Source organism: Panthera onca, chromosome C1 (genome assembly GCF_046562875.1).
Source record: "Panthera onca isolate mPanOnc1 chromosome C1, mPanOnc1 haplotype 2, whole genome shotgun sequence".
Lineage (NCBI taxonomy): Eukaryota > Metazoa > Chordata > Mammalia > Carnivora > Felidae > Panthera > Panthera onca.
In genome coordinates, this window is record NC_138346.1 from 80,233,897 (window position 1) to 80,252,235 (window position 18,339).

The 18,339-nt window shown below is 38.9% G+C and overlaps 1 long non-coding RNA gene across 1 annotated transcript in view; it reads left to right on the forward strand.

Moving 5' to 3' along the window:
• The window catches only part of LOC144617019 (uncharacterized), a 344,254-nt gene that overhangs the window by 310,453 nt on the left and 15,462 nt on the right, over positions 1-18,339 (forward strand). The window lies entirely within an intron of this gene.

Below are 18,339 nucleotides of genomic sequence, written 5' to 3' on the forward strand. Positions count from 1 at the left end.
ACAAGTGCCCTCCTTAATACCCATCGCCCATTTAGCCCATCCCCTCACCCACCTCCTCTCCAGCAACCCTCAGTTTCTTCTATGTATTTAAGAGTCTCTTATGGTTTGCCTTCCTCTCTGTTTTTATCTTATTTTTTCTTTCCTTCCCCTATGTCGGCCCAGGGACTTTTCTTAAAAAAAAAAAAAAAAAAAAAAAGCTTAACATTCAAGTGTAAATTGTCTTGTATGTAGCTCTGTGACTGAGTCCATCTCACCATCGCTCCTAAATGCTTCCTATGAGTCAGATACACACAGCTTCATCATATGAGTGGTATCCGCCTATTTGTGTTGAGGGTATGTGGGTATATGTATGGTGGAGCTAACTAAAGGAAACTAACCATGAAATCAAGAAATAGAGCCAAGCCTTATATTTGAGAAAAGAAAAAAGAAACAACAGCAGAAGATGGAAATCTGAACCAGATATGACAGAGAAAATAGCGAGATTCCATACATTTGTAAAAGTCTTGAATGAGGCATTGAATTTTCTAAAGAATGTGAGATGGTGTTTTGAGTCAGTCTTATTTAGATTTTAAAGGTCAGAGTAACCCCAGATGTTATATGGATTAAAATTAATTCAACAATATTTACTAAGCACCTTCCATGTGTCAGATGGTCCTTTAGGTCCTCAGGATACGTCAGTGAACAAACCATGGTACTTGACCCATATACCGTACTCGTACCATGGCATGCTTAGGAACCATATCAAGTGCTTATAGGCATCACTGAATTTAAACTTCATTTCTCAGTGAAGATAAGAGTTCCAGAGATTAAGTGACTTGCCCAAGGCTACACAACCAATAATTGACACTACAAATATCATACTCTTTAAAAAATTTTCTTTTTAATGTTTATTTATTTTTAAGTGAGAGAGAGTGTGAGTGGGGGAGGGGCAGAGAGAGAGGGAGACACAGACTCCGAAGCAGGCTCCAGGCACTGAGTTGTCAGCACAAAGCCCAACACAGAGCTTGAACCCATGGACTGCGAGATCATGACCTGAGCTGAAGTCGGAGGCTTAACCGACTGAGCCACCCAGGTGCCCCACAAATCATACTCTTAAGCTCTTCACTGGATCATGTAGTGCAGCTGCTTGGTTTGAGGTGGGTAAAATATTAACTCCATTTTATTCATGAGTAGATTGGGGCCCAGAGAGACAACATGACTTGTCTAAAATATGTTTACAGTAAGTGGTAGAAGGAACCACATTTCATATGTCTGGCTGCTAGATGATGCTTCTTCACTGTTCTGTACTACCTGCAAAACTAGATATGAAACACAATTTGTATGTATATCCAGTATTAAAAAATACCATTTAATAGCTGAAACTGTGGAAATAGAATATAAGACTGTCTTCATGAGATGGAATTGATATATCATAGTAATGAATGCAGAATAGTCATGATTTTAAAAAATGGGTATTGAACAACTACATTTGAGCCTTTATTTTTAAGGTAGATCTAAGAGTTCCCAAAATATACTGTTCTACTTGAATAGGGTATTATATTATTGTTGTTAATATCTTAAAAACGATTTCTCCTTTTCAAATTTGAAATGCTCTTCTAAATATTCATGGTATTTAGCTCATAAGGAAAAAACCAGACAAATCAAATGAATAAGTTATTAAGGTGTCAGTAACATACTAAATTATTAGGATGGATGAGAACATTTAAGAATAACCACAATATGAAAAATTCAAGTAATTCTCTTTAAGTGGTTCATAATTTCCTTGTTCTTATTACTTCTCCTGTTCCACCATACCCACAAACTACAAGTTAATAGAAAACAGGAACAAAATTGTGTGTGTGTGTGTGTGTGTGTGTGTGTGTGTGTATGTTTGCAGGCTCAGGATATTACATTTGTGTATCCAAGGGTTGGTTATTTTATTCAGTTTATTTGGAATTCAGAAAAGCAGGAAACACATTTAATTCTTAAGCATCATGGGAATAGGTCACATAACACAGTCAGGAACCTCTCATAACAAATTAAATATAGCCAGGTGTGAGGGAAAATAAATTCCATATGTTTAAAAATTATTGGAGTAGATAGAATTTCACTGGAAAATATAAGTGGAATCTGGAGTTCCTTTCATTAAAAAGTTTATTAAACTATAACATGTCTGATGGTTATTGCTTATCTGAGAATAGGGTGAAGTTACCATTGTGGGTATTGATTCAAAGTACCTCATTCAAACTAGACCTATGACTTTACTTGCTCAAAGTAGGCTTCTCTTCCTTCTTGGGTTAGAATATTCATCGCATCCTTATGAAACGTCTGGAACCAAAATGAATGTTCAGAAACTTCTTTATTCCTGAGAGATGGCAATGCGTCAAGGATCTGGGAAGACAAATGAACTCTTACTTTATCTGAGGAAAGCTGTTAAAATAAACTTGACCCTGTGTTAAGTACTTTATGTAGATAAGCATGTCGCATGCTCACCACAAGCCTATGAAGCTCGATTATTATCCTCCTTGGTGAGATGTGGAGATGTGGAGATGACGAGATTTAGCAACTCACTCAACTTTCCCCCTGCTTGTAAGGACTAGTATTTGAATCCAGATCTATTGGGTTGCAAAGCATTTCTACTAGGTCATGCTACACCTCAATGGGGAGAATTAAGAAGTGATGAAGAAAAGAAAAAAAACAACAGTGAAAAGAATGCCTATGTACAAGGAGAGGTTAGACCAAGGGTGTGAAATGGTGGTGGATGGCAGACATGTAGAAATAAAGCTACTCAGCTACTTCCTGGTTGGCTAGGTTTCCTTGTGACTGGACCTCAGCCATCCTCCATTCCCTGCCTGGCCCAAGCAACAGTCCTGGTGTTCCTGGATGGTTCTTTCTGTCATTTTTCCTTCATACAGGACCTGATATTTCAATTTGTTCTTACATTATGGTGCTGCTTTTAATGATCTCATGCTCAGTCCTGGCTGAACTTGACCTCCTATTAGCACCTGCCTTTTTCTTGTAGGTTAGAAAATAATCACTTGTTTTTTAAGACATTGTTGGATTTGTAGTGACTGTCTAAGGCACTATGTCTTCTCATTGGGAAGAATTCTGATTGATTGCTTGATTGGTTGATTATGTCTGTGATTTGAGGAGAAAGAGCAGTGTGGGCAGGCATGCTATATATATTTGCCGTTCTTGTACAGGATAGTCAGGGCTTGGTTCTGCTTTCTGATGTATCCTCCAGCTAATCTGATTAAAAAACCACGAAATTATTCCTGTATCTGAAATGCAAAACAAAGAACCAAGGTCAGACACCCTACCTGCTACTGGGGATAGAGAGATGAGTATGACATTATCTTTGTTATATTCTTGTTCAAGTGCTTGACAGTTTTCAAAACATGCTTACAAACTCTCTTTTGGTCATCTTAACAGGTGTGATAGTCAGAATATGGCACATGTTATTAAGCATAGGTACTTTAAGCAAACTGGACATTTCTGGCCAAGTAAGAAGATCGTTGTGTCAGTTTGGGAATGCTTGCAGAAGAATACCCAGTCTCCAAGGCTTAAACAAATTAGGGCAGTCTTCAAGGATGCAGTGGCTCAGGAACTAGGAGGCTGCAATCCCCGCCCTTCTCCTGATTTTCCCTCCTAGTGGCAAGATGGCTGCTGTGGCTTCAGCTATTGAGTCATTAGAAGGAGAAAACAGCAAGGGAAATGTGACAGCACCTCTATCAGGAAAGCAAAACTTTCTGAGTAATCCCCAGAAAGTTTCTGGTGTCACATCGTCACCCTAGCTGCAAGGTAGGTTAGAAAATGTGTATCTAGCTGCCCCCAATAAAACCAAGCTTATATTAATATGGAAAAAGAAGAGAATCTGTATTAGGTAGCCAGCTAGCAGTGTCTGCCACAGATACATACACAGATACAGGTCATTTGGGAAACTGCCATTGGGGTTGGGCTGTATAGTACTAGATATAGGAAAATAGTTTAAACTTTATAGTTGTCTATATCTACTTAGGGTAATGCCATTGGTTTCTAGTTTCTAGAAGCACCACTGACCATAGCAGCTCTTTCAAAGAATAAGCTATGTATTGTCTACTCTGTGTGTGCATGTGTGCTTATACATAGGGCTGTATTCCTATGCATTTTCTAAAATACAATTTAATGGCACAAAGATAATGAGCACCTTACACTGTGAATCACTTCTTTTTCACAGGATGTCTTTGGCACTAGTCATGCAGTGGGGTTAATGAATACTGTTGTTAGAACAGTATGTGCTCCCGTATGGAATGTCTTCATGTCACTGAAGTGAAAGAATGTATTAAGGTACAGCCCCTCAGGATACCAAGAAGTTTCCTGTTGATTTGCTCCCTGCTAAAGGAGGCACATGATTTAGCGGGTAATAAGTGAAAATCATTGGACAAACTTTTGGTTCAGGAGCACATGTTGAGGGCTAGCAGGGCTTAAATGCAGGAATTTGGGGTTTGGAAGATAGCACATTTCACATCTCATCTTTGCTTCATTCTGAAAAAAGACTGTAATGACTTTCTGGGGAGAAGAAATTACATCTTTTTGGTAATCTCAGGAAGCATGGAGGACAAAGTCCAAAGGAAGGAGAGTGGAAAAGGGTAATGTAATTTATCAAATGTCAGCTGTATGCTGGGAACTGTGTTGGGGTCTTGAATATATTAACTCACTAAAACCAGAGAACAGTCCTACAAGCAGGTATTTATTTATTTATTATTATTATTTTTTAAAAATATTTTTATTTACTTTTTTATTTTCTTAGAGAGAGAGAGAGAGCGTGTAAGCAGGGAAGAAGGGCAGAGGGAGAGAGAGAGAGAGAGAAAGAGAAAGAGAAAGAGAAAGAGAAAGAGAAAGAGAAAGAGAAAGAGAATCCCAGGCAGGCTCCACAGTCAGCATAGAGCCTGATGTGGGGCTTGATCTCACGACCAGGAGATTATGACCTGAGCTGAAATCAAGAGTTGGATGCTCAATTGGCTGAGGCACCCAGGCACCCCAACATTCCAATTTTATAGGTAGGAAACCTGAACTTTAGGGATATTAAATGAATTTCCCAGGGTCACATAGCTAGTGAGTTAGAAGGTCAGATCTTGCTAATCTCAGAGGCCATCCTTTTACCCACACTGCCCTCTAGAACTGGTAAACTGTGCCCCCAAACACTACAGCTGGCTCTTAGTAGGAAAAATGTGCTAGACATACCACCTAATCTACCAGTTTGGAACATTTCCTTCCCAACTCTGAGCAGTTGCTACTTCATTTCCTTTTGCTTTGCTTCAGTCTGTAAGAAGGTGATAAGAATGCCTCCAAATGCCATCTCTAGGAATTAAACTAACAGGAATGGGAGGAAGGACTGGCTAGCATCAAATCCCTTCAGGCCATTTCTCTTAAATCTGCCTTAGTCCCAGGACAACATCTTTGAGACCCAGGATGAGAAGCCAGTTCATAGACATATTGCAAATGATTAGCTCTTAGGATCATAATCATTTGTAATGTGACTATACAAAACACAATTTTAAAGTAGTATTAAGTTGATATTAAATCTGAACAAACCAGTTACTTTGCTTTCAGTGTGGCATTCTGGGTTAATTTGCACTAAGTAGGCAAAGAACCCTTGGGTGTCTGAGCGGACCGCTCAGGAGCTGAACGGGTGACCCTAATAGTAAGTATAATCCCAGTTACCTGTGACTTTCCACATCTGACCTCATGTTATGATTGTACTGTGAGAATTTTCCTACCTAAGGCAAATTAGTTATGTAGTGTAGATCATGAGCTCTTGGTATGCTTCCGGTTTGGTCTGCCCAAAATATGGGTATGCACGTTTCAAATTTAATGAATTTACTGAATAAATAAGTGGATGACATAAAAATGCATTGATCAGTGAATGAAGGTTTGGATTCCTGCAGCTTCTGTTTTCTTGGAGTTTCCCAGGCCAGCCAATTTGCAGGTGAGATAGTGTTCAGGTTAGGGTTAGACTATTCCCCCTGTCTTTTTTTATGTCTCTTCTACTTTGCAATGACAGAGGTCTCAGTCAGGGAACTGAAGTAAAGGAGATGGCTCTCTGAAGTGAAGATTCTAGCTCATTATTGATCCTCACCACTGGTATTTGGTTGAAGTGCCATAGAGAATGTAGTTCAAAGCTAATGCTCTCAATTTCCCTCTTCTTGAGCATCCCATACAGTGCTTGGGAGCATGTTTGCTATAATTAATCTGTCTTCACAGCAGATATATCCACTGATGGTTTCAATTTCAAACAGGAATGTCGTTCACTCTAGCTAACGGTATTTGCAGTTGTTCCCATGGTTAACTCACCTGCTTAATGGGTAGACCACCAGTGATGGCACAAATGGATGGATTTAGGTTGGTTACGATTTTAACAGACACTGAAAGAGGTATTTCCTTTATTTTAAGAAGCATTACAAGATATGAAGTCTTGATATTCTCTTTCTCTCCCACCCTCTGCACCACCTACAACACAACTTGGTTCAGCTGTTTTACATTAATAAAACAGGGTGGTAGGTTCAAGGCCAGACTTATGGATGTGTGATCTGTGCAGTCCCACTGGGACCCATACTCAGAACCCCACACTTGGTTCAATGCTCTGTGGTTGCTGTCTTGAAACTCTTAATAATTCTCTGACAAGGGGCCCAGCATTTTTATTTTGCACAGGGCCTTGCAAATTATGTAGCTGAACCTGCCTGGGTTATCTACTGTCAAATCACCAAAAAGGAATGGTTGGAGAGAGTGAGAATAGAAGGTGGCAATTTCATAATCCCAGAGATTTGCATGCTGTGATCAGACACAGACACAGACACAAGAGAAATGATTAGTGAGAGTAGAGCAGGGGAACAGGACGTGGAAGTAGTTTTCCAACTTTCAAGTCACATCTTTGCATCAGCCTTAATTATGGGTTTTATAATATGAATTCCCTGAATAGAGATAGACTGGTAATCGTGCCATTTGAAAAATGCTTTTGAAAGTCAAATGCTGATGCTTTTCGAAGTTCTTGGTTCTTTACTCCTGCTCCTCCAGAAGCTCAGATAATCACAGCTTGATGGCGAATCTGTTGTGCAGGAGCCAGAGTAACTGGAGATAGGTCTTCCCAGCACCCTAGTGTGAAGATGCCTCTCCATTCTCCCAGACATCCTTCCCATCTGCCTACTTGTGGTATGGCTAATATGCAGCATACTAACAGGCACCAGGTTTTTTAATTCATTTGCAAGTATAAATAGTCTTTCAAGAAACATACCCTGTATGATTTGGGGAATCATATTCCCCGGTTTGGGGAATGCATAATTTTCAGCAGCAGGCATACCTTTGTTTTTCACTTAAGTCACGATACCTTACCTTTTCCCTTGACTTTCCTTTGACTGTATGCTAAATCCTTCCACTTCTTGTTTCCTGAATCTCTCCCCTGCTGGCGCATAGCCTTTCCACTCCCTTACTTCAGTCCCTCAACACTTCTTTCGTGGGAAATCACTGTTGGCTTGTGTCAGATGAGTCTCCATCTCAATGAAACCAGAGTGATCCTTCTAAAACTCAAGTTGGAGATAAACTAGGACTGACTTTGCCACCATCATGCTTTATTCAGTTCAATGACTTCTGTTCTCTTTAAGCACAAAGGTCTCTTCTCCTTGAGACACAAAGATCATTCAGAGAAACACCGAAGATGCCTTTGCCTTCTTCCCCGGTCTCATCTCTCATCTCTTCTCTCTGCATACCCTCAGCTCTAGCAGTTCCAGGAAAAGGCCATGTTCTGTCTGACCTAGATTTGTACCTGTTCCCTCTATTTAAAGCTGCTTGCGTCGTCTTCTTCAACTAGATCACCTCTATTTGCTTTTTAGGACTCAGATGAAATGTTGCTCTCTCCAAGGAAGACCTCTTGAACACTCCTCACTTCTAGGTAGTCAGGTAGCCCTCTTCTGTGCTTTTAGGGAAAACTGGAATGATGCACCACTCTGTCATAACACGTATTGCTGAGTATTATACGTGTTTCCTTATTTGTCTTCTGCCACTAGGCTCCACCACCTCGACACGGGGCCCATGCTGTTTTGGTACCTGATATGTGATGCTCATAGTTTAATGAGTGAGTGAATAAGTGAATGAGTGAGTTAATGGAATGGACAAAAATATGTCATTATCGATGAGGATTTCTGGAATGTCAAGAGTTAGAACTTCTGTGCTCCTGTAACAGGCTCTTAGTTTTTCAGCTAACCTCATGTGGCATTTCCTTGAAAGGACTCAAATGAAGATCCTTCTGAACTGAGTCGACAGTATAACATTGTAAATCAGAGTCATTACAGAATTATGAGAGTTAGGCATGGAAAAGAAAATAGATTGTTGTATGTAAACAAATTCTATGAAGTATAATTTCTGAATCTACAGATGGCAAATTTGGTCTTTGAGGGGTTATTTCCCACTGGCTTGGTGGACTAGGGCAAGAGGGTAACTTCCTTGGAGTGGGGGAGTATATTGCTGTGAAAGCTAGGGTGAAAGTCAATTTCCCCCTCTCTGTCTTCTGTAAAACTGAGAGCTTTGGGTTGGGGCTTCTCTGAGAGGAGAAAAGACCATGGACACAGTAGGTCAAGTAAAGACAATGAATTCCGTGTCCAACTTCAAATAGAACTAGTTATATACCCTCAAGAAGGGAAAATATTTGAGGCCTGTTCAAGATGAGTGTCATGTCACTGAGATCTCTCTCTATGCTTATTTCTGTCGGAAGAAAAAGTATTGTGTTCTGTTATCTAAAGCAAGAATGATGAACACATGGCCCTGCATGGATCCAGGACAGGTTCCAGTCCTCAATCACAGTGTATTTTCCTGCTGAGCCTGGATTGGGCCTCCAAATTATTCTCAACGTATTCTTCCAGGTAACTTCCACCAATATATTAGAGTTTCTGAGTGAATGAATCTGGCAATCAATTCCTGTTCTAATGGGTATGTTGCTATCTATCCAGTAGCTGTGTTATCCTAATTTTGGCACTCTCCTGATTTCATGACCATGGTGCGGGGGACAAGGAGCACATGAGGACTTATGGAATCCTAGTCCCAGTATCAAAATTTGTATTTGTCAGTGTTCTCCAGAGAAACAGAACTAGGATGTGTGTGTATATACACATGCACACACACACACACGTATACTTATGTGTATGTATGTGTGCACATGCATGCATATGTGTGTACCTATATAAAAAATATATCCGTGTTATATATATAATATATATTCTTTCAGAAAGAATATATACTATATATTTATGTGTGTGTGTGTGTGTGTGTGTGTATTCAGAAAGAAAGAAAGAGATAGATTTATTTCAAGGAATTGGCTCATATGATTATAGGGGCTTACAAATCTGAAATCTACAGGACAGGCTGGCGACTGGAGACCCAGAGGAGAGTTGATATTGCAGCTCAAGTCCAGTCTGGAGATAGAATTCCTTCATCCTCAGGGTTCCCTCAGTCTTTTCTCTTAAAAAATTTTTTTAATGTTTATTTATTTTTGAGAGAGAGAGAGAGAGAGAGAGAAACAGAGCAGGGTAAGGACAGAGAGAGAGGGAAACCCAGAATCCAAAGCAGGCTCCAGGCTCCAAGCTGTCAGCACAGAGCCCGACGTGGGGCTTGAACTCATGAATTATGAGATTATGACCTGAGCCAAAGTCCGACGCTTAACCAACTGAGCCACCCAGACACCCCTCCTCAGTCTTTTCTCTTAATGCTTGCAATTGATTGGATGATGTCAACCCTCATTTTATGGCGTGACCTGATTTATTCAAAGTCTACTAACATCAGTGTTAATTACATCTAAAAAATACCTTTTACAGCAACATGTAGACTGATATTTGATCAAATATTTGGGTATCATAGCCTAGATAAGTTGACACATAAAATTAACCATCATAAGCTCTTTTGGCTGAAAAGAATTATATGCATACGATGAAAGGAATTCTTCCCTTGCTTCCTTCCTTCCCTTCTTCCTTCTACGTATCTATACACTATTGTACATGGTATCCTATGTACCAGGTACTATTCTAGGAATTGAGGATACAATGGAAGATTTCACAACTCCGGGGAGAAGCTTTTATAGACACTAAAACTTGAATGACGCGCTCTGAAAATCTTTCTGAGCCAAGCTTTGGGCAAATGCAAAGCATAAATTTCAGGAAAAGTGAATATTATGCTCTTTCTTTGATTATAAATGATCTCAGCAAATAACTTCTGCAGAGCAATTCCTTCTTCACTAGTAGCAGTGTATTAGTTTTTGAAACGAACCTGAATATCTTCTGGTTTGAGGATTTTCCAGAAAACTCTCCCTTATTAAAGATACTTCTCCTCCATGATTTCCCTTCTCTTAGAATGAAATACATGTTTATTTCCTCAACATGCGATCTCACGAAGTTTTTTCTGTTCGGTTCTTGCTGATGTAAACCAGCATAATAAATACATTAATTTTTTTATTGTGGTAGAGTATACAAAACATAAAATGTACCATCTTAACCATTTTTAAGTTCAGTGCTATTAAGTATGTTCACATTGTTGTAAAACCATCACCACCTCTGCATCTAGACCTCTTTTCATCTTGCAAACCTGAAATACCATACCCATTAAATAATAATTCTCTATCTTCCCTTCCCCCTAGTCTCTGGTAACAACCATTCTACTTTCTATATCTGTGAACTGAACTACTTTAGCTACCTCATGTAAGTGGAATCATACGGTATCTGTCCTTTTGTGACTGCCTTATTTTAATTAGCCTAATGTCCTCAGGATTCATCCATGTTGTTGCATGTGTCAGAATTTCCTTCCATTTTAAGGCTGAATAATATTCCATTGTATGTACATAGAGAATATACCCACCATATTTTGTTTATCCATCAATCTGTTGATGGACACCGGGTTGCTGTCACCGTTTGGCTATTCTGAATAATGCTGCTATGAACATGGGCATACAAATATCTCTTTGAGTCCTTGCTTTCAATTCTTTGGAGGATATATGTAGAAATGGAATTGCTAGATCAATGGTAATTCTATTTGTAACTTAGTAAGCACATTTTAAAAGGTTCAGATTCATATTGTCTTCTCAGTTTCTCATTCTCAGAACTTTATCCATCATTTATGACTCTAAGAGGATATGGAAACATCCCTGGCGGGTTATAGGGAGAAAAATCATAGAAGCTAGGGAGACAGACAGTGAAGCAAGCATGCTTTTTGTACCCATGATGCTAGGGTGAAGGGTGTATTGGATGGGTTGAAGGGAAAATTGAAATCAGAAGAGAGTTTGCTTCATTTCCTATTTGGGATTCACCTTGAAGGGTGGTCTTGACACCACTCTGGAAAGCCATATCAAAGTAAAATTGGTAGAGCAGCAGAAAATAGCTAATGGCACTGATGGGTGAGTTTGAGCAAGGGGGGAGTGCAAATTAAAATATGGGCATCAAATTGCCTTTTATTTGAGGAACAGCCTTCTGGAGTCACCACCAGTCTGCAGAGTGGATAAGAATGGCGCTGTGAACTGAGGGTGGGTCATGATGGCAGAAACTCACATCTAGGGAAGCATCTGGTTCACTAGCTACAAATGCCAACATGGCAAGCAAACACATGTCACAACAGGCAGATGAAGAATGTAACCACTGAAGGTCGCAGAGAGGAGAAGGAATAGGGAGCACAATTATGGACAACCCAACGTTTATCTGAAAGAGACAATTGTAAACTGAGTTATTGTTAGTAAAGTAGGTTAGGTTCCCTGCTGCCCTGGGGAATAGTGCATGAGGAATATCAGAGCGGTTGTAAGAATACAGATTATTATATAGACTATGATACTGACAAACCTACAACATGCAGATTTTCTCATTTAAAGATTAATTATAAAACTGGTGAACTGAAGGAAAAGTATAAAATAAACACATTATATTAAAATACAGCCATTTTAGAAGAACTTCATAATTAATTCAATATTGTGTTTTATTTAGGTGAGAAGACCTGGTCTAAGTTCCCCCCCCCCACCCCCGCTTTTATGTGCAGAGTGGTTTTTGGTGACTGCTCTGTGAAAATCGCATTACTCTTTATATTTAGAAAAAATAAGGCTCAGTGGAAATTAGTGGGTTAGACACTAAATTACTGTTTTTTTTTCCCCACTGCCACAGACTATCATTGAGGAAAATAGCTTCATAAACAAAAATGGAATTAGGTACCTCCATGAATCATGATAGGTTTAGTTACTCTGACTTGTTGGGAGAATTCTAAGAGTTACGAAAATGCCAAGGCTTCAGAATGGAGAATAACTTGAGGAGGAGGTGAAAAAAAGACCCCACATTCTGTGACACATGAACCATCACAGACTTCATCTTCTCTCCTTTTAAGGTAATGAACACAGTCTGCAGCCCATTATTCCCAGACGGTGTTTCAGTATGTCAAGGAAACAAAGAACTGATAGAAACAATACTAATATTCTTCCATTTTAATCAGTGTTTCTCAGGAAAAGGAAAGATTTGTTTAACAACCTATTTTGGTGCATTTGAGTTGTAATGTGGAACGCTACACAGAGTAGAGATTCTGTAATACTTCAAGTCCTCATTCAGTTATTATGAAGTAGGAGGGAATTCTTGAAAAGAAAGAAATAGAAAGGGAGAGAAAGAGAGAGAGAGGTGGGGAGAAAGGAAAGGGGAGGGGAGGAGAGGAGAGGAGAGGAGAGGAGAGGAGAGGAGAGGAGAGGAGAGGAGAGGAAGTCACCCTCTGCCATTTTCTTCCTGTTATGTATTCAGCTCTGAATCAGTCTTGTTGGATGTGTGGGGCTCTCAGCAAGGTCCATTCTCATGGTTTGAATCTTTAGCATAGGATAGAATATTTACTCACTTAGTAAATATTTCTTGGGTATTTACTGTTTTAGGTACTCCTAAAAATACTGGAGTATACTGATGTACTGAAAGACAATTTCATTCTCTTTTCCTTCTGATATTTTCCCAACAAAACAGTCTCTTCTGTATCACTTATGAATAATTAAAAGGATACAAAATGACTAAGAAAGAAAATAAGAACAGGTCTAGTGCTCAAGGCTCACATCTGTAGGAAAGACCATTGTACAAGATGATCCCTCCTGAATGAGACTTAGTCTTCAGCAAGATATCTTGTTTTTCCATTAACCCAAAGTAAGAAAGTCTTTGATATTTTTCCTTGAGTTTCATATTTATAGTTAAATGATCGTCCTTGGAGTTTTGTATTCATAATTAAAATGTTGGGGCAGTGTGTATGCATATGTGTGCCAGCAGTAGGGGAGGGGAGGGAAAGTAGGAGTGTATTTGGAATAGGCTAAGAGCTGTGATCTTAATTTAGCAATGGAGGGGATAATAGTATGAGATGGAATAACTAGAAGCAAGAAGGTGTGTCTTGAAAGTGTGGTTCAAATTCATGTATTTCCTGTGTACTGTTAGGGAGTCTGTATTTACTTCTTACACATTACTTCCGGGAAAAAAATATAAATCCATTTGGCCATGTAGTGCTTTCCCAGTTTTCTTTAAATGCACCCAAAAGAATTCCCACCATCATATCATTTGTATATGGTCAAAATGATAAGTTTTCACTACTATACTCTTTTACTGTACTTTACTATAAATATTGTACCAGACATCCTCGTATGCAGGTCTTTGTGAACTTGTCTGATGATCTTTCTGAAAATAGGATTTTGTAGGTAGGAGTCCTCAGTGGAAGTTATACATACTAACTGGTATTAATTTGAGAAATGTTAACCTTTTATTGCTAAACCAAATTATGCTTCCACTTAAGATGTGTGAGAAAACCCATTTCTCAACACTCCCACCAACCTCCGAGATCATTTTTTTTAGAACTTTAACAGTTTTCATGTGCATTTCTTTAATAACTAAAGAAGTTAATATTTATTCATGTTTATTGGCTGCTAGTATTTTTACTTTTATGAATTGCTTTTTGAAAAAAATTGTCTATTTTCTCCTTAGGTTTGTAGTATCATCAAATAATAGCATACTGGATGCATTTTGAAAAATCTACCCAATGCTTTTTAACCTTATAATGGCCCTCTGGAATGGTTAAGATAAATTTTATCCCTTTTATTGGAAAGATAGAGTAGCTGAGCCTGCTTTCTTCAAATAACAAGCTAATGGTGGAAGCAATCATAGAATCCTGGTCTTATCTACTCCCTTTGCCCTGCCTCCTCTCAACCACCCTGGGTGACCAGAGCACCCATGAGCAATAGCAGTAATTGAGCATGACGAGTGTCCCATAAAACAAGATAAGCTGATGTGGGTGACTTCAAATGAAATGTTGCCCAGTTCCTAGTTATGCAGTTTACTGGACAGCTGTGAAGCACCAGGAAGGACAGGAGACTTGAAAAGAGATGGAAGAAATCAGCGCCTCCAAACTGCATCTGATAAACTAGGCATCTCCTTGGTCTGTGTTAACACCTGCACTTTGTAATGTCATATGTGAGCTTCTCAGGTAAAATTCCAAAGGCAAAGAAACAGACATGAAAGAGGTCTAGGTCATTCATAGTTTACAATTATGTCAATCTGCAGTAGAAAAAATTATGTGAATGCAATGGGTTATTTAGAAAGCTTTTGAAGTCCTAATTTCTAAATAATACAGAATACCCGAGGTGTCCAAAGTTGTATATATCTTGAAGAATTTGACAGTTGCATGGCAGAGGATGGTTCTAAACTGAACTATATTCAATCCCATTGGACGAATATATTTATTGTTGAAACTAAAAGGAGAAAAAGAGACAGAGATCTATGTCTTTGTTTTCATTAAATAATTTGATAGTTCATACTAAGTACTTCCGAAAAGTTTCCTATTTCCTAACTAGTTCTTTACAGATATTTTTATATATGTGTAATATAAGAATTGGTTTAATTAAATTAATAATTTAAATTAATTATTAAATTATTATTATTAAATTGATAATTAGTTTAAATTAACTCAAAAGCCAAATAATACTGTAGCATTTTTCAAAGACCATTTTAAATATGGACTAGCAAAAAAATGAAGGAAATTTCCTTGGGAAAGAGGGAGTAATGCCAGAAATAATTGTTAAATATAAAGTGGTTTCAGGAAGAGATTATTAACTCACAATTGCCCTACAGACATATATAAATACTGAGGAAGTCTGAATTCCATTGGGATTTTCATCACTTAGTCCATAGTGTTAGCAAAGAAATCTGAAATCTCCCCATTAGCTTTCAGAGTGGGGCTCAAAGGAAATGTAAACCAGATGAGGTCTGTTTTCCGAGACCCAGAGCCCAAGCTGTCGGTGAGGTCCTCGGCACGAGAGGAAGGGAGAACACACGGCCACACTCAGAGCAGTCTAAACTTACCAAGTCTTGACGCGGAGAGAAATGAGTGTTATTTACTCTGGCGACCACTTGCCTGATAAGAGATATAAGGTCAACCAGCTGCTTTTGAAACTTAATTTACTATCTTCTAGATTCACATTGTATTTATTTGAGAAGGAAGAGTAGCCAAGGGCTCTTATTTATTTTGCTGTAACCAAAGCTAAAGGAAGCTAAAATGGATTTTTGAAGCATCTATTACCTGCTAAATGCACATTACCCCATTGGATTATGGGATTGTGTTCCAGCCCCAAGTCATTTTGCTGGCAGGTCAGATTAGAGTGAAATTTACTACAGGTGAAAGAGGGCATCAGTTTCTAGTGTGGTTGCTCCTCTAAAGTGTGTACAAAACGGAGGAAAGAGAGAACATGACAATGAAGGCAAGAGATAATATTTGTGGTGTTTTGCTTAAGAATGTGTCCTTCTAAAGTGATTTTAAAAAGTCACTCATTGAGCATTTACTGGGTCCTTACTCTGTGGCAGGCACTGCTTTCTATGTGCTGGGGAAGAAAAGGTGAATGATATTCACCAGTGAGAGGCACCACCAATCTAGTTGTGGAGTCCTTAAAAATGAAAAGCTACATTACCAATTTGAGCAGAGTGAGTTTTTGAGAATGTGATGTAGTGGAACATGAAAACATGACTGACGGTTGCTTTGAAGAAGCAGGCATGGGGGATGGGAGATGAGCTGTGGGATTCTTCAGGGATGAGTTTTATCCCCTGGAAAGGTGGAGTCCTTTTATGTTCCAGAGATTTAAACTCTACATCACTTGGCAATAAAATCTTAGTTCCTATGGTAGTAGAAAATTGATAGGATGGATGGGGATTATAGTGGTGGGTGAAGAAGGCGCTTCAGGGCTGAGTATCCCGCCCTGAGCTGCAGAAATTGGGATTTCCCTTATCACGACCATCCCAGAAGACAGAAGAAAACAATACAGTAATGAACCCAGAAAGACTCCTCGGTGCTATCTATCTGTAGTTTCAACAGACACATACCAGACATTCAGATTCAAAGTTGCATTCCAATGTGATAAATATTATTTTAACAGATATTTAACGGAATATTGTTTATTCAGATTTTAATGTGGCTAGTTATGAAAATTCAGTCATGACGGGGGTTCAACGTTATAGAATCTCCATACTGTTTTGTGGGTCTCCAATAACTTTGACTTCTGTGACATCAAGTAAAGGGATTTTTCCAATAGTTGGAAGATTGCTGTGACTAATTTCTTAGAGACAGACTCTCTTGGTGTCAGTTAGGGGCAGTGTGGCAGAGATTTGCAGAGTATGTCACCTCCTATGCTAGGTGTCTGCCAAAGTGGCAGAAGTGAAATAGACTCACCTGCCTCCAGAAGACTTCTGATGTCTTCTGGTCGTCTGCTTAGGGAAGCCATCACCCAGTTAAATGGGAAACATACATACAGGGCAATGTGGGCAGTGCAAAATTGGCCTAGGTGTGGATTTCCATTCTGTCAGCCTAATTCAGCTTTGTTTTTAATATAACCACATCCTAGTCATCTGATTCTGTCTCATTGAAACACATTAACCAAAAGAGAAACTGAGGTTTATTGGTCATGTTGTCACTTAAAACATCAGTGCCTAAGTTGCTGAGGGTATACAAATAATGAGGTCTGTGTTACTGCCTTATTTGGGGGCAGATCTACTAGCATGAGAATGTTACAATTCAGCTGCATTCCAGTGAGTCAGATGGACTACAGACACTGAGAATACTCTATCTCTAGTTGAATTTAGATTAAGTGTAAAATCTCCTGGATTTATATACAAGACTTAAAGCCTGTAAAAGTGTGTGTGTGTGTGTGTGTGTGTGTGAAAGCGTGTGTGAAAGTGTGTGTGAGCTTGTGTCTGAGAAGAGTACATGGCTTTGATAACATTGGGATGGTGGGCAAGAAGAACTATTTTGCAGATTTGATTCATTTAAAAAAGCAGTAAGATCTAAGGACTATTTATTCTCTTGTATGCGGTGAAGTCTTTGATAGAGGTAGATAGTTCCTATTTTGTTCCATATTGAGCAACTCTCAACTCCTTTGCTGTGTTAACATCTCTACATTATCACTTTTATTTGCAAGGAAATTTCTGCTGCACAACTTGTAACATTGAGAAACATTTAATGAGTTATCAGCAAACACTACAGATAAAAAGAACTTTGATTGAATTTCGTAAGCTGCTTAATATTCCTGTGTTCTACAGATTGCAATGTATGTTTACACTTCTGTTAATAAAATTCTATCAAGCAGATGACAGGCACCAATTAAAAGCAATCACAAAGCATATTCTTTTTATAATCCTTGAAGTAGACTCTTTAAACATTGGTTTGCAGAAGCGTTACCTGGAATGGAACATCTTTGATCCTCAGCAATTTCTATGGCCTATGGGATTTCAGCCATCCCAATGCAGGAGAGTCAAAGGAAACAGAAAATGACTCTTGGTGTTTGCTGAAAATATCAAGTATGGTTCAAGCTGCTAAAATTGTTGCTCTCATTGGGAAGTTTGGGCTGTGGCAACAAATAGATCTCCATGTATAAGACGGCTCAGATATAGTCAAATTTTAGTTCTTACTCACCAAAACTCTTAAGTATTTCTGGGTAGAGTCAGCTGTCATCCAGTTGGTGTCAATAGGACCCAGTCACCTGCTGTCTACAACTTTACCATCATTGTCACCTGTAGCATCCAGCTTGCAGATCCACCTTTTAAAAGCATTAGCCAGGAAGTGGTGCAGATTGTTTCTGTTTACATTCCATTGGTTAGAATTTAGTCACAGAGGCACACCTGACTAATGGATAGCTGGGGAATATAACTGTGTGAGGAGTCTGAACTTTAAGAAAATAGAAATTTGATGAAGAGCTACTCATTGCCCTAATACCCAAGTATGATTCCTATTGGACAATTTCTTTTGGAGAAGCACGTTTGGAAAGGGCTTGCCTGTGGCTCTGCCTTAAGACACATATCTGGGGTGGAATCGGTCTGGATG